Source organism: Pocillopora verrucosa, chromosome 8, assembly GCF_036669915.1.
Source record: "Pocillopora verrucosa isolate sample1 chromosome 8, ASM3666991v2, whole genome shotgun sequence".
Classification (NCBI taxonomy): domain Eukaryota; kingdom Metazoa; phylum Cnidaria; class Anthozoa; order Scleractinia; family Pocilloporidae; genus Pocillopora; species Pocillopora verrucosa.
The window spans coordinates 20,739,385-20,762,328 of record NC_089319.1 but is presented as its reverse complement, the minus strand read 5'-3'; the positions used below and the strand labels follow the sequence as shown (position 1 = coordinate 20,762,328).

Below are 22,944 nucleotides of genomic sequence, written 5' to 3'. Positions count from 1 at the left end.
GTTGCAAACTGGTATCTTTTTTACTTACAAGATGACACCACTTAAAAATACCTACTGCTTTCACATTGTGAAGAGCTGTTGCAAGTACCTTTCACTCGCAGTCGTCTCCCTTTGAATTTCAAAGAATGACTGACGGCAAGAAGCTTCCATACCTATAGTTCCACATGTGGTCGTTAGCCCAATAAACAGAATCCAGTCTCTGTACAGCAGAATATTAGTAAATCCGCGTTTTTTTAATTTTTGTCATAAATTAACAGAAATAAACGTAAAATGTTGGCAGATATGCATAGAAACAATTTTTATAGGCTATCATAGAAATGCCGGCATTCATATGCTTTCATATTTTCACAGCATCTTTCATTTTTTCAAAGATTTTCACCCGTTTTGAGGTTGCTTTCATTCCAGCCTCGTTTTCATGTAAACATTGATGGAGGAGAGACCAGCACTAACATTGTCGATTTTCTGGAGTTCTACGCTTCCAAATGTATTTTTTTAAATGTAATTCAAAAGTGGACGATCTCTTTGTTTCCTGATATGATAAAAGGCCTGAATACGTCCTTTACCCTAGTCTCAGCTGGATATGAAATATGTCAGGATCGTCAAAGGAGGCCGCTTTTTGATAAAAAAAATAGTCATGTGACAATCACGTGACAAGCTGTCGTACCATGTGAACGCTTATATTGTAGGCAGGTACATGCTCGTCATTTTTCTAGTAGGGTTTGGGGCACTTTAGTGGAAGAAGATGAAATTTGAGGTCAATTTCTGTTTGAGCCTCGTCTCCATGTTGAGTGCCGTGTCATTGTATAAAACCCCATTTATCTCGTCAGGGGTACCACAATTCGGGACTACATAGTATCTTATCTTAAAGAGCAGGTATTGGTCTACCAGAATCAGCTGTCAAACCTTTTCTGTTGGATGGGTTGAACCAACTCCTAAAATAAGGCTTTTTCAGAAAATAGCTCCTTGACTATAATATCGACACCCGTGGTACTAAACAATTCTGTATGGCCGTGGATATTGTCTTGTCAATATTGGATTATTGGATAGCACGTTGTCCACGGCCATACAGAATTGTTTAGCACCACGGGTGCTAAAATAATATCGACACCCGTGGTGCTAAACAATTCTAAACTAAAGACATAAAAAAAGTGCAAACCCGAGCAGTTCTCAAATTTTTGTATCTCTGACTTCAATTCGCAAGTCGAAATAAAGTCGTGTCCAGATTATCCCCACACTTTCCCGTTCTGAAATGACATTCCCGTCCTCTTGCTAAACAACTCTATTGTAAGATATCAAAGAACTGAAGTGAAGTGTCATGGTTGAGTTGACTGCTTGTGGCGAGAGCGTCACCATCCATGACAACAGTTCTGTCCTTTGAAGGACGCGATGGCGAAGTGAAACCGAAGTTTAAAATTGACTTCTTTTCGGCGATCTTGTTTGACTGAAGGTACGTTCTACTATGTGTTACCTTAGTTGTAAAATTAACATCGAAGAGTCTTGTGTAGCCTGTGCAATGGCTGATTCTTTGTTGTTTACAGAGCGACGGAGGGCACCAGCACCCTAACGACAGAACCTTACACGACGGAGGGCACCAGCACCCTAACGACAGAACCTTACAAATCATTACAGCCTTTCTCGAGATCTCGCTGCAAATACACAGCTTTCTTCTCATCTTCTTGCTTCCCACCGTAAAGCGAAAGCTGACACGAAAGTTCAAAGCGTTCGAAGTTCAGAATCGATCTTGTTCATCGATTATCATTGTATACAACGAAGGTATGGCGCATATTCATGGTAAGCAAACCGTGCCTTAATCACTCTTACCTTTTACACTATCACTCTCTTGTCTCTGTTCTACTCGTAAGGAGTTAAATAGTAGAAGTGGTGGGTGGTTGAGGTATAGAAGTTAATTGCAAGATTCTATTGAAGAGAAAAGCATAGCCATACCGATTGGAAAAAAAATCTACATAAAGTATTTCAAAATCAATATAGCTAATTCAACCACATTTACTTGATAACAAGTAAAAGTCCATTTATATCTTATGTACATATGATGTACATAAGATACATATGCGTAGTACACATATCAGAACAGCTTACCACGACACATCTTATTATGTTCTTTCCAATTCCGGTACTTTTCATCATTTTATATGAATGTCTGCCTTTGCGAAGAGAGTTTATCACACCGAATGAGAAATTATTTCCATTGCTTTATGATTATACTTACAGAATGGGCATAATTAACTTTCTCTGCACGTTAAATCGGTTTGATATTACTTCACTTCGACTCGCATTAACTTTCTACGCGAGAGTAAACAATAAAACAAAGAATATTCTTCCTAAAATACTCTGTTAGGTTTCCATTTCCTTTAATGCTTGAGGCCTTTTCGCCAGAAATTTTTATATTTCTCTTCCATATTCATTGTGTAGTCTTATTCTGTCGCTATCAAAAGATTCATGATTTAAATTGGAAAGATGAAAGTGACTCTCTACGAGAATCGTTGTACTCTTGAGTAATCCTTGATTTGTTCAATACGGGAGCAAGATTTGCCATAAGCTGACATGTGTTCAAGTACAGCAACATTAATAAAAAGTGCAATACAGTAGTTCTATTTCTTCTGGCAAAGAAAAGATTACGTTAGCATTCTTTCCTTTTCTTTCCCTTCAATGTTTACCATGAAAATACATAGAGTCGTGCTGATTGTGTGGGTGTTGAGAATTGACTTGCATGGAGAAATGTGAAAGGTTATCATAGATAAATAAAGCGAGGGGCTCTAGATCTGTCGGTTTCACAAAGGCAAGGTTCGCCTTAAGCTAACGTGTGTTCAAGTTTGGCTAATGCTCTCATAGAAAAGAATAGTTTAACATCTTGATATTGCTTAGCTTTGGGAAGCCTTCCCATTGGAGACTCAAAATGCTGGAAAACATCCGTAAAATATGATCAGTAATCTATCCAATCCTTTCTATTGACGTTTACTTTCAACGAAACTCTACAGCCACAAATATTTATGTATTCCTTTTGCATGAAGGTGGTGAACCGTCATACTCTTTTTTACTATGTAAAGATTCAAGATTCACATTAATAGATTGAGGTACTCGAAATCACTCTTCATCTGCTAGTATCGACACCGTAATATTGAGTTGTTCGGTATTATTTCAACATGAAATTTATGAGAGATTTTGAGAACTGATCTTACTTGAATAACTCTATAAAGAGGCAGATATTGAGAACTGATCTTACTTGAATAACTCTATAAAGAGGCAGATGTTGAGAACTGATCTTACTTGAATAACTATAAAGAGGCAGATGTTGAGAACTGATCTTACTTGAATAACTCCATAAAGAGGTAAACTTGAGAAAGGTTATCACGAATGACTTAAATGAGGAAACCTCATGACATATCACTGAGTCTTCGTTGCAGCTCGAAACTTGTCGGTTACATTGGAGAAATATTTCTCATAAACCGACTTGTGTTCACCTTCAGTCAACGTTAAGGTAGCAAAATATAGTGTTACTTCCTCTATGTATTAATAAGCTTCTGCAAGCCTTCAGATTTGAGATTAAGCTTGTGGAGATAACGTGACCAGTATTCTTTTCTTTTAGCTCCCGACGGAACTGTTAAACCACAAAAATCAAGAAGATCCTTAAATAGATCCTTTTAATCAATTCGGTTAAACTGAACACTATGTCTTTCTGAAACACGAACTGCTAGTTATAAGGTGAGTTATACAGCGAAGTTAAATACGTGCGACCTCGTGAATGGACCTAAGAATTTGATACCCTAAGATTACCATAAGCCACATGCTACTAGGTCTAAGTTATCCTATCGTCGTCCTATTCCACTTATCAATAATATGAAGTGAAAGTCACTTTGGTAATACTGTTAACTTGTGAAACAACGTCTATGATAAGTCTGCTTTTCGACTGAGCATAAATTAAAACAAGTTGAAATCTAGATTACAACAATACCAATCAAAAACAACGCTTTGCGCTCCAACAAACTTCACCTTCTAGAAAGGCATGCTTGATAACCATCTTTTGTAGAGCCCGCTTTAAAGACTCCATGAAGTCTAAGGGTCAAAAGTTTTCTTTGTACACGTTCACTCACGTAAGTGAACAATTGAAGGAGTCCTCACCAACAGAAAGTATTGTGTTTACATAAAAAGTCTTAGATGTAAGATGTAAGATGTTAGATGTAAAGGAACAAAGCTTAACTTTTATTCCTGGAGGCTCAAACTTGTCTGCCAAGTGAGAAAGGTCAATAGATGGCTGGGTTAAGTTTTAGAATGATTTATGTCCTTTGAAATTTTCTCCTACGAGAGTGATAAAAACAATGTGTAAATTCTTGACTTAACGTTGGAGCCAAGTTGTCTCTGGATCCCCGTTGTCGACTTTCCTGAGCGTTTCCAACTGTTAACTTATATCTACAGTTCCTTGAGTTTGAAAATACGAATTACAAGCCCATTCCCACATATATAAATCTGTTTTTGCCAAAAATTGAGATGATCCAATTTGCTCTGTAATCGTACTCCTGATTAGCAAAGCACTTCACGGTCATTCCATTCTTTTGAGTTGCTTACATACTTGAATTGGTCTTCCCGTTTCACCGATGTAGATTTTGCCGCATTCACAGGGAATTCTGAAAACCATGCTGTCCTGTCTAACCGGATTGACAGTGTCCTTTGGTCGTAATAAATGCGATCTGAGTGTCGTGTCGAGCCTGAAGTCTGCGCGGACGCCTTGTTGTTGTAGGCAACGGCGAAGAGGCTCTGATACACCTTTTACACAAGGCAGAACCGCTGCGGATTTGAAATGCGTCACAGGCTTTCTGCTCAGGGAGGAGTTTCTTGTTTTTGCAACCTTCTGTACAAAGGAGGAGGGATAACCGCTAGAAACAAGAACTGGTGACAAATGTTTCTTTTCCTCGGAGATGACTTATGGTTTTGTCACGAGACGCTTCGCCCGGTTATGCAAACACCTAACAATATCGCGCTTTACTGATTGAGGGTGGTCTGAATCACACGCTAAGTACTGGTCAGTGTGAATTGGTTTTCTGTTGACACTGGTGGTCAGGCGTCTGTCTGAATCCCTCGTACCTGACGTGTCAAGAAAGGCGATCCTGCTGTTGTTCTCAGTTTTCATGGTGAATCGGATGGTAGGTTGCTGGCTGTTGAGATGCTGTAGGAAATAGTGGACATAACTGCGATCCAAGATTGCGAAGGTGTGGCGCTTCCAGATCTTGGGTTTCTATGTTGTAGATTCTATTGATTATTCTTCAAACACCTCAATGTAGAGGTTAGCAATCAGAGATAACCACGGAAACCGGGCTCCCCATGGCTGAACCCTCTCGCTGCTCGTAGATCGAACCGTGATACAGGGAGTATGTGGATCTCAATACGAAGTCTAAGAGGTCTGCAATTTGAGCAGGTGTTACCGTCGTGCGGTCTGCAAGGCTGGACGCGGCTTCCCTCTAAAATAAAGGAACATGAGAGGGATATACGTACGTTTAGCCCGTACCCAGACCTCGGCCGTTTCTGAGCACGCCAACAAGACTGGCCACCGCTCGCTTTGGAACGAAGTAAAGTTTATTGATCGAGGCTCACACTGGTACACTCGAAGAGTCAAGGAAGCTACCCACATAAGACCTCACTCTGGTACCATCAACAGGAATTTCTGATGCGTAAATACCAACGATCAAGAAACACAAAGAGAGACCGGTACTACAGCAGACCGCCGAGGGAACAACTTGGATTAAGACAACTCGGAAAATCAGTACTAACCGGAACAATGGGATCGAAATCCGCCAATCGCATTAAATCGCCGTAATACAAACAGCAACGCATTAGCAGTCGACCACATCGCCTGATAAAGACCAGCAGTAAGCAGTCGAAACGTCGTGATCTACATCTTAAGTGACTACATCGTGAGACAAACGATTAAACGGTTTATTATTAAGTCAAGGAAGGATTCTCTCAGAAAAGCTGCAATCAAAAGAAAGATGCGTGAAAAAAAAAGGCTTAATGAAATATAGGGAAAAATTACCCTCAAGGGTGAGCAACAATTTAAGAAACTAACGAATAGATCAGACATGTTGATCAGTACTTTGATACCTACTGCAAAGTCAAGCCAACAAAGATCAACATGGAAGTCACCAGTTATTCAGAATGTTCAAGATCCACAGAAAATGTCCTTAGCCTATGCCTTGTTTGGCTATACCTCACCAGAACTCACCAGTCAATATTTGTTGTGCCAAAATGTTACTTCCAACTGGCCAATAAGATTTAACAACTGACAACATGCAAACCAATCAAATTCAAGGAAAAGACTATGTGAAAAGTACACTAAGTTGTTGCTAAAGTTACAGTATCACAAATCAAGCTATAGGCCAAATAATGTGTAATTTTTTTTCTTAAAACACAAACAATCCATCAGTAAGTTTCCTGCATTGTGGTGTCAGCCACAATACTATTACAGGAATAATTGGGTTGGGGATTAAGATTGAGTGAACACTTAGCATGAGTCTAATTTGGATTTATGAGCACTGTAATGATCACTTGAGCTTTGCTTGTTAGAATATCAACTTTAATCGGTGAAATTCAAATCATATTAACTCTACTGTTTCTCTGCTATTTAAAAAGTAAAATCTAAAATTCAAGCTTTCGCCGATCAAGGCATCATCAGGGATGAAAAAATATTCGTGTGCACTATATATATATATGTGAAGAAAGAGTAGGTTGAAATGTCTAAAAGATGTGACTTCCGTATGAAAACTATAGAAATAAGCTGTGAATGGAACACAAGGCTCCAATGATGGACTGTCTCTAGACAAGGGACCTCTAAAAGCGCTAAAGAATGGTCTATAAAATAAAATACTAAAATAGAAGGTATGCGAATTCACTACATCCTTCCCGGGAATTGAGTGTAAGCTTGCACTTTCTAATGTAAAATGCTTCATAAAGGCGTAGATAATCAGGGTCGTTTTCACTCATAATAATCTTGACGCCAATGCCTTTATATTCTTTGTTCTGGCAGGAATAGAGATGTTTTTTCATGGACGAGTTTTCATTATTGAGATGTTCTTTTACAACATGAACAGATTATTAAGCACAGTTAATGTTGGATTGTAGGAGACAAAGTCCTATTACCAAATAGTTGTATAAATAACAGACTACAAGAAAACTTTCTTGGTGAATAATTTAATGCAAAATTTTAAAACCATAACATAGGTTTGTGCATCAATCTATTTTAATGTAAATTTTCATCGCTACATTGTTTTGGGCAGAAATTGTGGACATGCAACGGTGCACAAGCGAATTACAAACGGATGGATGCCGAAAGCTTTAACTTAAACTTGGTAAAGCAGAAATGGAACAAAATGGAAATAATGAACTTAGGCTCACCTCATCTGGAACAAGTACTGCAATATGACTGAATCCGGTAAAATTTCCGCATAGCCCCATACTATTGTAAAACAAATCTGTTTTCCCAGTGGCGATGTATTGTTTTTGTCATTGTTTTCTCTATCCAAGAACTGAATGCATAATGCAGTATGGGGCTGTGAGGAAATTTTACCCTGAATCCCTTCAAATGTTTCTTCTGCTTTTGTAACCAGTTCCATTTGACGTAAAAATCGAACTGATCCTGCTCTTCATAGATGTTCGTTTCCGATGCTTAGTTCACATAACACTTTACCTGTGACAGATTTTAAAAGCCGGAAAAAAAGCTTGGCCTCAAAGCCACGTTTTGATGTGCCGTTAAAAAACAACGTAGTCTGGATATCCGAAAGAACACTTAGTTTCCCTCCGTGTTAGTTTTAACGTTTTTAAAGGAAGCCGCATCCTGATGTGCGGGCTCACAACTACGTGATAGACTTGTGTTGTCGCATTGCTTTGCAGCATTTTTTTCCAGTTGAAAGTGTAAGCCGAGCAACTTCCTCGCCAAAGATTTTACCTAAGTTCTGGCTGATTAATTAGTAAATTATTGGAAAATAAATGCCTCATTGGCAAATTAATTTTTCTCCATAGTCTATATAAGCTCTAAGAACTGTCCGATTTGAATTTTATTTACTCGCTTCGCTTCGCCTTCTTCAGAGAGTTGCGCGCGATATATCCGCAATTTCCTGTCGTCTTGATTTCTTATAGAAAGTCCAATTGTAATCAATCAATCAGGAAGGGGGTGAAAGGTCCTGTGCATGTTTCACGCACATCAGAAAGTAGAAATAACGCATCACGAAAATAGGATAATTCTCATATCGCGAAAAGCAAAACCTTCTCATTTCACGGGGTCTTAAGGTCATATTTTCACAGGACACGGAAATGAAAAACACTTAATCTCGCACCAAAAAAAAACTCCTTTCCCCCTCAATCAACCCTAAAAATTATTAAGTTCGGTTAGTTATGTTGAGAAAACGCGCTGCGTTTCTGCTCAGGGTATAGAATAATTGTTTACAATTCTGTGAACGATTTTTATTATCCATACATTTGTAAAGTTTGTTATAAATGTGTTGAAGATGTGACCAACAAAAGTACGACCCTTTGAAGTCGCGTGAGCACAAAGTTTCCCCCAACCGTACAAGTATCCGCTAAATTTTGAGCCTTTTCGGAATCATACCTTGGTTAGCTTTCAGTAAGTCAGTGTAATCTTGTCATGGAAACTAGTTCCATGACACTCCTTCCAACAGTGCCCGTGAGTTTCTGTTGAGTTGTATATGTCGCATGATGCATGGAGAGTATCGTGGCCATCTGACCTGCTGATCCAATTGATCCAAAGCGGGCCGGGCCTGACGGGAAAATTCCGCCAGTTCCCCGAGCCAATCAGATTGCAGAGTTTAGTGAATTACTTTTGTCACGCGCAGCAGATAGAAGAGTAATGTTAGAGCAAAGAGGTATTCGTCTAAGCAATGGAGTTCAACCTTTGCAAACGAATTTGGATGCGGTTAACTGCTGATCCACTCTTTTCCAGGAAGGTAATTTTAATGCCAAAGGAAAAATGGCGACATAAAACATAAACATTCGAAATTTTTGTGCGAAGCCATAAAGACCGAGCACCACTGTTGTTGCACTGATTCAAACCTTGTATTTGATGTTTTGAATCATTGTTCATTCTTACCCAGTAAGTTTTATGATTGTAGGTGAGATAAGAGAGTCTAAACGTAAAGGGTGATTGTTGTTGTTATTGTTGTTGCTGAAGGTCAAAACCAACTGTAAAATGTCTCAACAGAAAGAGTTTTCATACACTCAATTTAACTCTCGTATTGACTCGAGCACGCGAATTTTCCAGGTTATTTTATGATTATGTTTCTACTGAATTCAGTTGTGGGGATTTAGCTCTGACTGTGTTGATATACACCCACTCATTGCAGTTTCGAAATAATTTTTTGCATCCTGGGTTTCTTTCTTGTCCTTTTTTTCCTTGTAATATTTTTTCCAAGAGTGTTATTGATAATTTATTTTTTAATGTTCCTCTTTTCTCTGGTTATTGAAACCTTGATTTTTGTGTGAACTGGTGATGATATTTTGTCATCTTTGCAAACATTTATGTTTCCGAATGTCTATCCACCTGAAAGCTTTGGAAATATGTTGTGATGATAGATTACTTCTGCAAAGTAAGCAAATACATATTCACACTGCATCAGACTGCAACTGAGGAGGATGGTTAATTTTTTAATTAATGTTTAACTAGCTTACAACAATATTATTGATAAGAATGAAGCAAATCATTGTCTTTCTCAAAAGCTATAAAATGAATTTAAGAAATCTTTATTGCATTTTAAAAATATATAGTTACTTACATAACAAAAATATAATGTTGCAAGACTTGATTACTTTCACAAAGAAAGAAAATACGTATTTGTGCTGCATCAGTCTGTAACTCATTAGCTCACTGCTAATTTAAAACAATATTGATGATGAAAATGGCAAAAAACACTCTCTTTCTCAAAAGCCATAAAATGGAATCACATCATTCTTGTGATACAAAAATACTTTAATTGCTTACTATATAATAAGATCAAAATTTTATTAGCTAAATTGATCTCTGCTTTTACAGTTCAGGTTGAGTCACCTATTTTGGTAAAAGAATCAAAGAATTTTTTTGTTAGGATCATGCTTGTTAACCCTTTAACTCCCAAGATATAATTGTCAATTCTCCCTTCTAGCTGCTACACATTTCCTTGTAAATTAGTTGGAAAAATTGTGTTAGATCAAGATATAAACTTTTAACTGATAAGTTTGAGTATTCTTAATACCTGTTTGCTGGATAATATACAGATATTACAGGGAGAAGTTCCATGTTAATCACTTCTGGGTGTTACATGTTAAGCAGATCTACTCTAGGGATGTGTGGTCAGTGTATTGGGGAATGGTAAAGGGGCAAGAGTGTGCTGTGTTGCTTGGGTTGTTTTTTTTTTTGTAGGAATAGAAACAGGGTTACTCTGTCATGAGGGAAGAATCTGCAGTCTTGCTTTTGATTGAAAGTTTCTTAAATGAGCCATGTGAACTTAAAAGGTGCAATATTATTCAGACACTTCATGTCTGTGAACTACATGTATGAATAATGATATTGATTTGTATCATAGCCATATCTTACCTTGGTTTTTTGTGATAGCCAGATAGCTATCATTTTCCTGAAATTAAAAAAATTAAGAATAGTGGGTAAATTCTTAACTAGTTGATGACTTGATGTAGATAAGGGAGTTAAGGGGCATTTCTCAGAGTAAACCAACGACAGTACAAAGGAAGTTGGAAGACTATTACACAGTCCTTGTGGCTCATCAACCCTGACAAGTTTATACCATCCCTTCTTGCATCATGTAGATTGTACAAATCTAGATCCCTTAACCTTTTACATCCTAACATCAGTTTTCATATTCTCCATACTGTTCTCTGTACATTTACTAAGATGCTGACAAGGAGAATTTGTCTAACAGTCAAGAGTTTCTTTAGTTTGTGATCATTTTCTGTATTCTCATGACATTAATGTGTGAATCACTAGTTATAATGTAAGGAGAAATAAGATGCTAGTCACTTTTAGGGGTTAAAGGGATAAGGATATGGTAGACCTTCAAGGGCCAACTTTTTTTATGTAAAGCTCAACATTTTTATGTCAGCTCCAGTTCTTGGGAGAAAGTTTTGTGAAATATCAAAAGGTATGCGAGTTATTTACAAAAATATATTTCAAACTGAATTCTTTAGCCTGCCAAAGAGTGAATAGCAAATTGTAACATGCCATCTGTTGCCTCCCAATACAATTTGGGTCTATGCAAAGCAGTCAGAAAGTCAATTGTTTTTCTCTGAAGAATCATAAATACGTTACTGTACAGTTCAGCTGGGATGTACATCCAGCATACAGTAGGAAATTTAGTTAAATTTTTTTCACTTACATCTTACCTTAATTTATTTTCATTTTCTGTTGGCTGTAAATGGAGAATGAAACATGAATTGAAATCTATGTACTTGATTAAGATCCAAGTTGTCAATATCCAAGTGCTTATGGTCTTGGGAAATTACTGACTTTTCCTTTGATCAATGTGGTTATTTGTATTTCTTTACTGACAGGTTTAATTTTCCCTTTAATTTTGTGTGATGCTGTCTGTCACTTAAAACACTATACAAAGTCAAAAGTAATATTCTGTATGATATCAAAATAGGGGTTTTAGTTCCCTTGCCAAGTTAGGATGCAAAGGCTAAGGGTGTTGTTTCATTCATTCAGTTACATAGTTACAAAGCCTCTGTGACAAGTAATTGTAATTATCCTTTCCTTGTAGTGGCTTATAAGTTTTAGGATGAAAACATTAATATATATGTTTGAAATAAACCAACTTGGTCCTTTTACTTCCATGAGTGATCAAGACAGAACTTCTCCTTGCAATATCATTACAGTATTAAGCAGAAAACTAATGAGAATTTAAAAAACTATTATTGGGGGATTATTAGTTCAAAACTAAATTCTCTGAACCAACATCATAAGAATCGTAGAGCAAAAAGTAAGAAGAACCAATAATAAGATCTTTGGAGTGAAGGGGTATGATATATTTTGAAACAGTTTATTATTGTTTTTCAGTTTTTACCTCTTCAAGATGTGAAATTGGATTGTGAGATGTGATCCACCAGACCAACTCATCCCTTGGAGGCCTAGAAGAATGTAGGTCATGGAGGACACAGTAAGTACAATTGCCATGTAAATTATTATTCTAGAAATTAAAACTCTCATATTTACACCATTGGTAGTTATACATGTAGTTACAGTTAAGTTATATCAAGTCAGGACATATTTAACATAAAAATGCAAGTGTTTACTAAAAATGTGGGAGGTCTGAAATTCCATAACAGAAATAAAAGCTGTATAATTGTATTTGGCAATAATCTGTGTTGAATGAAACAACCTTTGAAAAAGCATGGATTGATTGCCATGAATCCTCAAATTGGCTGCTCCATGAATGAGGACTCTGCATATTAGGAGAAGAATTCAAGTGTAGGCCTCCCTTCCTACCCTCTACTTGATTATACAATTATCTAATGCAGTCAAATCTGTGTTAACCCTATATAACTCATAACTCCCAAGATCTGATTGTTAATTCTCACCTCTAGCTTTTACACAATTCCTGGCAAATAAATGAGGGGAATTTGCCTGATAAGGTTGGGTATTCTCATTAGTCCTTTGCTGGATAATTTATGTATATTGTGGGGAGAAGTTTCATGTTAATCACTTCTGGGAGAATGGGGTGAGGTGACTGATTAATACAGGTTGACTGCTAAATAAAGTTTTCAATGAAGAAGGGTGAAAATAAAAAAAGGATCAAAAAAATGCCATAATTGACCACTTAATTTACTAATAATTTTCATGAAAAATTACTCAGTTCTGGTTGGTTAAGATAAATGCAGTTTTCAGGTAATTCAATGCAGAAGAGGGTTAATTTAGTGCAGAGAAGTAACAAACCAGACTGAACAATTCCTAGAACTGTTTAGCTGGACTTTAAACTCTTTTATGGGCAAGTGCAATTTGTGGTCTTTGAAAAGTGCTTATTTATTCCAAATTGCACGAGAAAAATCATGTGATTACCTTTACAAACATTTGCTCAAAAATACTACAAACAATGATTTTGAGAGAAAAACTTGAATTGAATTTTACTTGAACGATTATTCTTAGTTTCATTGAAATGGTTCCACTTAAACCCTTTACACCCTAACATCAGTATCCATATTCTCAATACTATTCACCATACATTTCCTAAGGTGCTGACAAGGAGAATTTGTTTGATAATCAAGAGCTGCTCTAGTATTTCCTCTTTTCTCATCACCTTAATGTTTGATTTAGGGGTGTATGGGGTATGGAGAAATTAGATGTTAGTCAGTCTTAGAGATTAAAGGGCTAAGTGACCATTCAATACAGGTGAAAGACAATACAAACAGGCTGTTGGGACTCACTCAAAGGTGACCATGACCACTTCATAGATATTGCTACTCATTAGAGGTGAAAATTACCATGATTGATGGTAAACAAATTGGTGACTTTGACAACTGACTGCTTAATACAGGGTGATTGCTTAAATACTGGTTCGACTGTATGAAAAAAACAATACCATCTGGTGTGAAGATATGTTTGAATGTTTGTTTTTGGACTCAGTTTGTTCTAGAGGCAAAATAATTTGCAAGAGCAAAGCTTGAAAAGGCTCTATCTCCTTTAATTACAATTTCAATACTAACTTTCGTTGTGCTGAACTAAGGTTTCAGACTGAAATCAAAAATATTTGATAGATTTGCAAGTAAATAGTTTTTCTGGGTGAATGTACATGTCATGAGGCGTTAATTGCTGAATGTAAGATTTCATTGTGAGAAATTCTGGGGCCTCATGATTAGTGTGTTGGACCTTGAGGTTAGTGGTGTGAATTTTAGCCCAATTCTGTCAGTGTGTTGGTGTCTAGAGTAAGACAATTCACTTGCGCAGTGCTTCTTTGTACCCTTAGATATCCAGGTGCATCTAAGACGTTTTTTGTACTTACAACTTTTAATACTTTGACAAACAGACCAGTGATGGGGACACAAATGAATATCAACTACGAGCTGATGTTTGAGAACAAAACACGTTTTCGTGAATAACTTTACGAGAAATAGGTGAGAAATGAATATGCTCAGACAACCACGAGACATAACTACATTTGTATTGCTTTGAGGAGTGAAGTGCTTTTAAGAGTGATGAATACATATCGATATCAGTGAATAAGTGACAGTAACTATTTCTTCGCGATGTTTGGTTTTGCAAATAACCCTCTAAGCTATTCGTGAACGTAAGACGCAGTCTCTGTTTCCTTGTGCTTATATTCGAGTAAGCAAGTGGATTGCTAGTAAATACTTCTGTACGTGTGAATAGGAAATCAAATAAAGGATATCTACTTACGTTTGGCGTTGATTTCCCTGAAATAAATTGAGGACAACAAAATTTGTTACTCTTTACATATTGTAAATCAAATATTTCGTTTCCTCAGGCTTCTAAGTGCACCCTACAATCGATTTATTTGCGCCTGTAACTGTGTTCAAAACCTTAGAGGCAGGTATTTTGATATCGTGTGGCAAACTGACGAGTATGTAATCAGTCGTGTGGCAAACAATAGAAGGGAGCTTAGTGTTCAATGGCTGTACTTTTATTGTTTGCCTATATATGCTTGGATTGCTTTTGCGTGTACTAACTACTCACCGTTTCTCTTTGATCCATCTCTTCGAGACTTAAGCTGAAAAAGAAGACGAGTTTGTGAGAGCCTAATCTGTTTTGTAAAGGCAATTGGTTAGAAGGGCGTTGTCGTATTCTAAGATGCCGACGAAGGGCAAACGCTCGAAACGTCAGCTTTTAAACTCTTTACGGTGGTCAATTTACTTTATCAACTCAGTTTATAATACTAAATTACTCTGTTAAATTTAATTGAGTTTTCGTAGTGTTGTTAAGGTGTGACTTCATCTACGGCTTTAAAACTGTACTTTATGTGTGCATTGCGTAATTGTTTGCTCGATCAATCTCTGTAAGGTGAAAACCGAACGCACCCTAGAAAATAACGAGTGGTGAGGTGCCAATTCGTCAAGGGAAACTCACCTATTTGCTTGAAGTATAGCTGACGCCTTAATCAAGGAAATGTTGAAAGCGCCCGGATGAATGAGCCTTTTGCCTTGCATGCGTCTACGAGTCACATTGCGATTGGTGCAGTTATCAACCTCTATTGTTCTCATTAACGTTGTATTTTGACAATACCCCAGGTTTTGAACGTGTGCAGGACGCCCGGGATTTCATTGCGTGACTTGCATAACTCACGCTATGTTTTAAGTCACGCTAAGTGATGTGCCGCTAGAACGGCGTCCAACTAACAACCTAAACCGTGTTTCTTTGACAATTTGCTGGCCGTTTCTTACAAGGTCACCGTCTTTGGTCGGTCTGGTGGGTTACAGGAATCTGTGATTGAGCCATCCTAGCGGATTCCAGAGGCTGGACGATAGAAATCAATACAATTTAGCATACTTCTCAGTTAGCTTCAAGCAGCAATCATAATCGTACTTGACTTAGCAATAGACTTACATACACATTAATCGTACTCTGCACTGATATTTAAAATTCGAGCACAAACCTCTCTAACCCACCAAAGGTAAACGGGAATCCTGTTCTGTGGTCCCAAGCGTGCATTCGCGATTCGTTCGTAGCAAAACACAGCAGCACCAAAATGAGTGAATTTCGCCTGATTATTTTAGGTAAAAGTGCGCAAAAAGTAGTTTTATTATATTTGAAATCTACGGTATTCATCGGCGACGTTTGCTCTATGACGGTACTGTACTCAATTTCCCCGCCGTGGTGATGATGGACGAATCCTTGTAATCTTCTTGCCCAGACGATTTCTGTCTTTCCAGAAGCCAGCTTTGAGGAAAGCGGAATGAAGGTTGCTTGAGGCCGGTTACTTTTCCCTATTCGATTTTACCTTTATCATAATGCCTGAAGGCTGACCGTTACGTTTTATCGTTTAAATTTTCGAGTCAACGGTGCACATGGCAACGGAGATTCCTTGAAGCCTACGTGAAGCCGTACCCTCCCCCTTAAGGTGAAACGGAAGCGTGTCGTGTTCTGTGACGTCACTAATTTGTGCAAAATAATGTCACCTAATAATATTTTTTTGCGAAGTGGCACGTGTTAGCCTGAAGGTTATTGAGATAAACAACAACTTTGAAGTGAATTCATTTTCCATTTTTCGGGGAAATTTGCAATTCAGCGTTCGAGTTCAAATATATACTTTGCTCTAAGGATATAGTAAAAGATTAAGAGCGATCTTTGGTCTAGAGTAAGAAAAAGGACGATGTTCGATTAGCATCGCGCTAGCGAAACTAGATTTTAACGTCCACGTGGTTTCTGCTTGCATACGTAAACGGCGCCACGGTCGTTGATAAAAGTTGGACCATTTGCTGCAGAATCCCAATGTTTTTTACAGATTTCTTTAAGAGATAGTTACGCTGCAATGGTGAAGAAAGAGCGACTCTCTTCTCAGTCGAAGGAATCGGTGCAATAAACAACTAGCTTTAATTTAATAGCTTCGCAGCACCGTTCGCAAAGAGACCGAAAGTTGAAGACGGGCAATCTTCTTTGCCCAAGTTCTTTAAGATAGCGCACCTGGTCTTCTGTGAGAGCTCAAACGGGCGGCACAATTAATATAGTGACCGGTTTCTTCAAGAGAAGAGAGGCAATCGATCACAGGCGCAGCTTGATATTTTTCATAGCTAGTTGGTAACGAAACGGAGACATCGTTACCTTCGAAAAACATATCTATCGCTTTCTCCTGCTCTTCTTGAAAATGTCTCTATCCCAGAAGTCGCCCAAACTTACCTTAAAACCTCGTCGTAGATCGCTGTTGTCTGAAAAGTTGACCATGAAAGCATTTTGTTCACCATCTTGTTCGTTAATATGAAAATAAGATACCGATTCTAGCCAACCGAATTGACGAAGGAATCGACAAAAGGGGTTAACCAATAAAAAGTCACATATTTTCATGCAAAAGAGTGACCTCACAGAACGCGATTAGCGTCCGTTTTATCTGGGAAGGAGGAAGGTAGGGTACGGCTACACATAGGCTAATTCCTTGTTGTTGTGGCCGTTAGTCCATCCGGGAACATTGTCATCATTCTTAGGGGCCTCATATGCAAACGTTGTTGTAGTAACTTGCGTCGGTAATAGGCTTCTAGAATGCCGTTTTCTGTTTTGAAAAAGGCGACATTCCGGATGAAAAAAGAAAACATATGCTTGTGAAGAATACATTTAAAAAAATAGGGAAACAAAAACAAAAAAGTTTAATATCTTGTTCCCGCGCGGAGTCGATCCCTCAACCTCTCACTATCGAGGAGAAGCACAATCCATTGCGCCAAGCGCACAAAGCATTACGAGGGACCGCTAAATTGTTTAAAATATGACGTTTCGAGCGTTAGCTCTTCGTCAATCGCTCTGACCCTTTCATAATTCCTTTTTTATCGGTGGCCCACAGCCACCGATAGAGTCTGAATATTTATGTTCCTTCTTTTTCCCATTCTAATCAATATCGTCACCAAATTCAGTGCGCCCAAAATTCTTTTTCACGTAATATATGAGAATCACAATCAGAGCTGTGTGTCAAAAAGGTTACGAACTCAATGAATAAATTCTACATTACCGCTTTTCAAAATCTGTCCAGCTGTTTTAGTACAATCTATTCGTGCCAAAATTCAGGATGCCAATTCTAAACTTTTTAACCATTTGCACCAAATTAAAGCCCAAAAACTCGACCAACTTATCGGTCCTCAAATCACCACATACATACATACATACATACATACATACGTTTATTGCAACTCCCAAGCTGGGTTTTTCAGTTACAAAGCCTACATTAAAATTATTGTAATATTATAGTAACTTTGTATTGGCCTAAAAATATATATGTGAAAACTAAGGCTAGTACAATAAAAATACAAAAGGCCAGTACACGTTAAAAACACTAGTGAACTAAAACAAAAATTAGACAAGAGTAGAAGATTAAAATGATTCACCTGTGCGTGACATTTCCACTAAGGAGCGCATTACAAGGCGTTTACATTCTCAGCCGCTTTTAGATCATTTGGGAGGTTATTCCACAATTTGCGTCCGCGATACGTGAATGCACGTTGCCCAGAGGACAGGCGGCCTCGTGGGATGTGGAGCAGATTACATGATCTTGTTACCCTACTATGAATACGAGATCGTGGGACAAACATGTTAGCCAGATATTCAGGAACTAAATTATTTACACATTTAAATACCATTACAGCATCGTTAAAATAAAGTCTCTCCTTAACAGTGAGCCAATTAAGAGATTTTATGCCTTGGGAGATGTGGTCAAATTTCTTAAAACCTAATACAATACGGGCAGCAAAGTTCTGCACTAGCTGAAGCTTCTTTATATTTCTTTGAGATGTGTTGGCCCATACAGTTGAACAATAATACATTGTACTAAAAACAAAAGCGTTCATCAAAAGTAAAAGGGTTTTCCTGTCCAAGAGGTGTTTAATCCTGCTGATCTGTACTAGCTTGAAAATACAGTTAGAAGTAGTTTTAGCAACATTATCGTTATATGTTAAGGACTGGTCGATGTAGACTCAAAGTCCTTTGCCACAGGGACTGGTGTTATTTCCTTTCCCAAGAGTGAAATTGACGTTGGAGGCAATTTCCGCAGTAGTTGAGGAACACCAACTAGTAAGATTTTAGTTTTAGCTGGGTTTATTAAAAGGGAATTCTGACAGCACTATCGGCAAATTTCTCTCAAATCTTCGTTCAGATAACCAAATACGCGAGCGATGTCAGTTGAGCGAAAGGATAGGTATAGTTTACAGTCATCGACGTGGCACACAGACTTGCAGTGGGCTGGAACGGACAAGAGATCATTTACATAGATGGTAAATAACACAGGCCCCAAGATAGAACCCTGAGGAACCCCGTATTTAAGAGGGAGCGGGTCTGAGATAGCATCCCCAATGCGCACTCGCTGGCTACGACCAGACAGGTCAATTTCAATTATGAAACCACTCCAAGCTCGAAGAGGCAACACCTATGCTCTGTAACTTCTGAAGGACAAAGATCATGTCTGATACTATCGAATGCCGTGGACATATCTAGTAGCACGATAACGGACACTTCACTCTTATCAATTGCCATGAGAAAATCATCTGTTACGTGTGTAAAGCCTCAAAACTGTATTTACCATTCCAGAAAATTTTACCACTTTCCGATTCAGAAAAATTAGTTCTCAGTAAGGGCTTAAATTTTGTTCCCATTTCCAAAAAAAACCGACGAATTTTTAGTTAAGCAAGACGTTGAAAAATTCCTTCGCCGCGTTCAACTGAAGGCCGCCTTTGCGAGAAAGAGGGTGATTCTAACACCTCTAACTGAGATACTTTCAAAACACTTAAAAATGTTGCCACGATATCAACAAACTTAAATTCAATCGTAACACCAAATTTTACCAACCTTTCCTCGAAAGAGTGGTCGGCACTGAAAAGTCTAAAAAACCCAAAGATATGGTTATTAAAGCGGCTGACACCAATTTCATTCAAACGTGAAAAAACAATAGGCAATTTTTTGGTTAGAAGTTCATTTTCAAACCATTGACTAACCTGGAACTTTCAAATGCGCTCGCTCACGATGCAAAACTTGTTCTTTCATTCATAACGGGGAGAAAATGTCGGGACCCAAGAGATCCATTAAGATCACAGATCACTTTACGTGCGCTTCCACCAATATCATTTTCTGCATAACTTGCACTTATTGCATAAAGTTATACATTGGTGAAACAGGAAGTCGACTAGGTGACCGATTCCGAGAACACCTTCGCGACGTAGAAAGAAATGATAAGGACGCACCCAAACCAGCCGCGAAACACTTAAAATCTCCCTAATCATTCTAAGCAGCATATGGCAGTTTGTGGCCTTTCCTTACATCTAGGCAGTTCGGGAAGCCGCGAAACTCTAGAACTAAAATTTACCTTTCAAATTGGCTCTCTTGATCCCCTTGGTAGTAACGAGCGCTTTTCATTCAACTAATTTATTTTTGTTTTCTCGTCGCCATATCCCCACCAATAGCGTAGCTCCATTTTGCGACTATAAACCCATACTCAACCTACAATTCCTCCAATCGCTCTGACGATGGGCTAACTCTCGAAATGTCAGCCTTTAAACCCTTTACGGTGGCCAATTTACGTTATCAACCCAGTTGACAATACTAAATTATCTGCTATACTCTCCCTCCAACGCAGCACCACAGTTTCTTTAGAAACTTACCTTCTTTATTAATACCTACTTACCTTCTTTATTAATAGAGTCGAGTCCAATTTCATCTGGGAAGTGGTTACTTTGTGCAATTTTACCTTACGAACTAGTAATACGCAACTTAGAGGAAAGCTGCAAAGTTTTGTGAGCAACACGACGAAATATAAATAATATTTCATGTAAACGATTGTCTCCTTTGACGTCAGGACGTAAAAACTAAGTTATAAAGAAGTTTCAAGAAACTTCATGAACGCCCAACATAGTCGGGTCTCCAAATTAGCGTCTCGGGTTGCAAATGTAGTTGCCAAATCTTTTGCAAGTCGTCATGGTGACAAATTGGTTGCAACTTAGAGCGTTGTTATTCATGAAGTCAGCACTCCAGGCTTCGACCGTTTGGAGCGCAGTGGTGACTGAATAAACATTTGGCGTAAATCTCTAAGTCGGCAACCTCTGTTCGGCAGTCATTAAGCAAGTTGTAACGTTTTTATAAGAGAGTTTGTATGGTTTGAAGTGGGGGCGGATAATGTACTTTCGTGACTAAAGTCCTCGTCTTGCGTCGCTTTCTTCTTAAACCTTTACACCCTAACATCAAAATGCATATTCTCCATACTATTCCCAATACATTTCCTAAGATCCTAACAAGGAAAAGCTGTCTAACAACCAAGAGCTTCTTTTGTTGGTGATCATTTCCTTTATTCTCATGACGTTTATGTTGGATTCAGGGGTGATATTGTAAGGAGAAACTAGATGCTAGTCACTCTAGAGGTTAATGGGTTGATTCCTCTTTCTCCTTACTTGCCTGAGTATACTATTGGCCTCGAGATTTTACGTGAATCATCATAAGCGAATGTCAACCATATAGCTGCTTACCTCAAAGAAAAGTGGCGCGCTCAGCGGTCAACCATCAATAGAGCTGCTCAACATTAACCGTCAAACGGTTTAAAGGTCTTTCAAATCACCTTATTCGAACCCTTTGCGAAGAGTTCCAGATCTCGAAGAATCTTTCGACTAGTGAGCCAGCCTCTAGGTTTCAAATAAATCATGTCACTTTCGATGATTTTCGCCTACACGGACAGTTTTAAAATACAGTGGAAACCCGCATATAACAACCTCGAATTTAATTTTGTTTTGATCGTTAACACGATCTCATGCCCGATGAAATATTGCATGACAACCGGTAAAAATCACATTGACAGTCTCTGATCTGCGAGAGAGCTGGGACTCAAATTAGCAAAGGAAGTGTTATGATGTATATGAAGGAATTTTTTTTAACTTTTGTGTAATCTGAATTGAGGAAAAATGAATGAACCTTTTCACTGTGCTGCTTTTGGTTTTTGTTTCTTCTTTCAGTTAACATCTCAAGAGCAGAAGGAAGAGTAGCGGTCCAGAGTGATCAAGTGAATGTGAATAATTTTCGCACTGCCCTCAATTCAAAGTGGCAATTTGGGCAGGTATTATTTCTTGGGAAAGTAGTACAAAATATACAAGAGCCATTAATAAGAAAATTTAATTATACATCAGAACATTTTTTCCTACGTTTATCTTAAAGCTATTTTATCATCAATTTTTTATTTCCATTGGTTTCCGAACAGCTCGAGATAAATTCATCACTATTGAGCCTTCAAAATCATTAACTTGGATTAGGTTTACAAAATGAGTGCTTTTTCTCTTCCTTTCCTTTTCTCCAACTGCGTCTCATTTTTTCATTGGTCAATGTAATGACACTAACCTGCTATATCCTACTTCCAACAAATTTTCACGAATTCTCGTTTAGTCAAAATAGATTACGTCCCAGATCTTTGCACCTCTTGAAGAGATAGTTCCGAAACGGTTCATCACCTTTTTTATGATTGTTCTTATTCTAATCAGTTTTGGAAAGCTTTTAAAATAATTTGGTTTGGGCTTTCTGGTGAAAATGTTGAACTCACTTTCCAAGATATTTTAGTAGGTAAATTGGATAAAGTAAGTTTGAAATTGCAAGTTAGTTATTGCTAAATGAGACATCTGGACCAGCCGTAAATCGGTGCTAACCAGAATACTGATTGATTTAAAGGATTGGTTAATCTGAAGTATAATACTGAACGACATAATTCAATTAAATACAATGCAGAAGAGAAACTTCAGGTCAGAGGTAAATTTTTCATTAATAATGGCTTCCATCTATCTTAATCAGTAATTATACGACTAAAGTATGTAATAGTAGGAAATAGTTTAAGTGTATATATATATATCAAATCGCGCGTCGTTCTTTCGCGTTCGCGAATGGTTCTTTGTTCGTGATTCATCGAAGTGATTACCCAAGCCGTGGTCAATCGGGCACGGTTGCTTTCTAGTTACTAGAGGCTGATGGTTTGTTTCTCGTTTCTGAAGCTCACGTTTCATGAGATTGACTTGAAGTCAGAATATTACGACGTTTTATTGGAGAACCTGAAGTAATTAAATTATGTCGTTGTTAAATGTCTTCCCTTTGTGTTCTGGACAAATGCAGCTCAAGGCTGGAACGGACAAATAGGAGTAAAGATCTATTATTAAGTCTAAGGACTCCATTACACAACGGATAGATTTGATTTAAAACAGAACTCGTAATGCTTGTATATCTTGAATTGTATCATTTATAACAACGTAGTGATCAGAAGCAGGACCGGAATTACTGTT

The 22,944-nt window shown here is 37.9% G+C and overlaps 1 long non-coding RNA gene across 2 annotated transcripts in view; it reads left to right on the top strand.

The window, feature by feature from the left end:
* LOC136283130 (uncharacterized) overlaps positions 1–22,944 on the top strand; it is a 76,226-nt gene that overhangs the window by 52,953 nt on the left and 329 nt on the right. For both annotated transcript variants that reach the window (XR_010718581.1, XR_010718579.1), the window contains exons 3-4: positions 12,062–12,161; positions 21,640–22,944. The exon at positions 21,640–22,944 is cut by the window's right edge and continues 329 nt beyond it. This is a non-coding gene — a long non-coding RNA (uncharacterized lncRNA). The remainder of the gene's footprint in view (positions 1–12,061; positions 12,162–21,639) is intronic.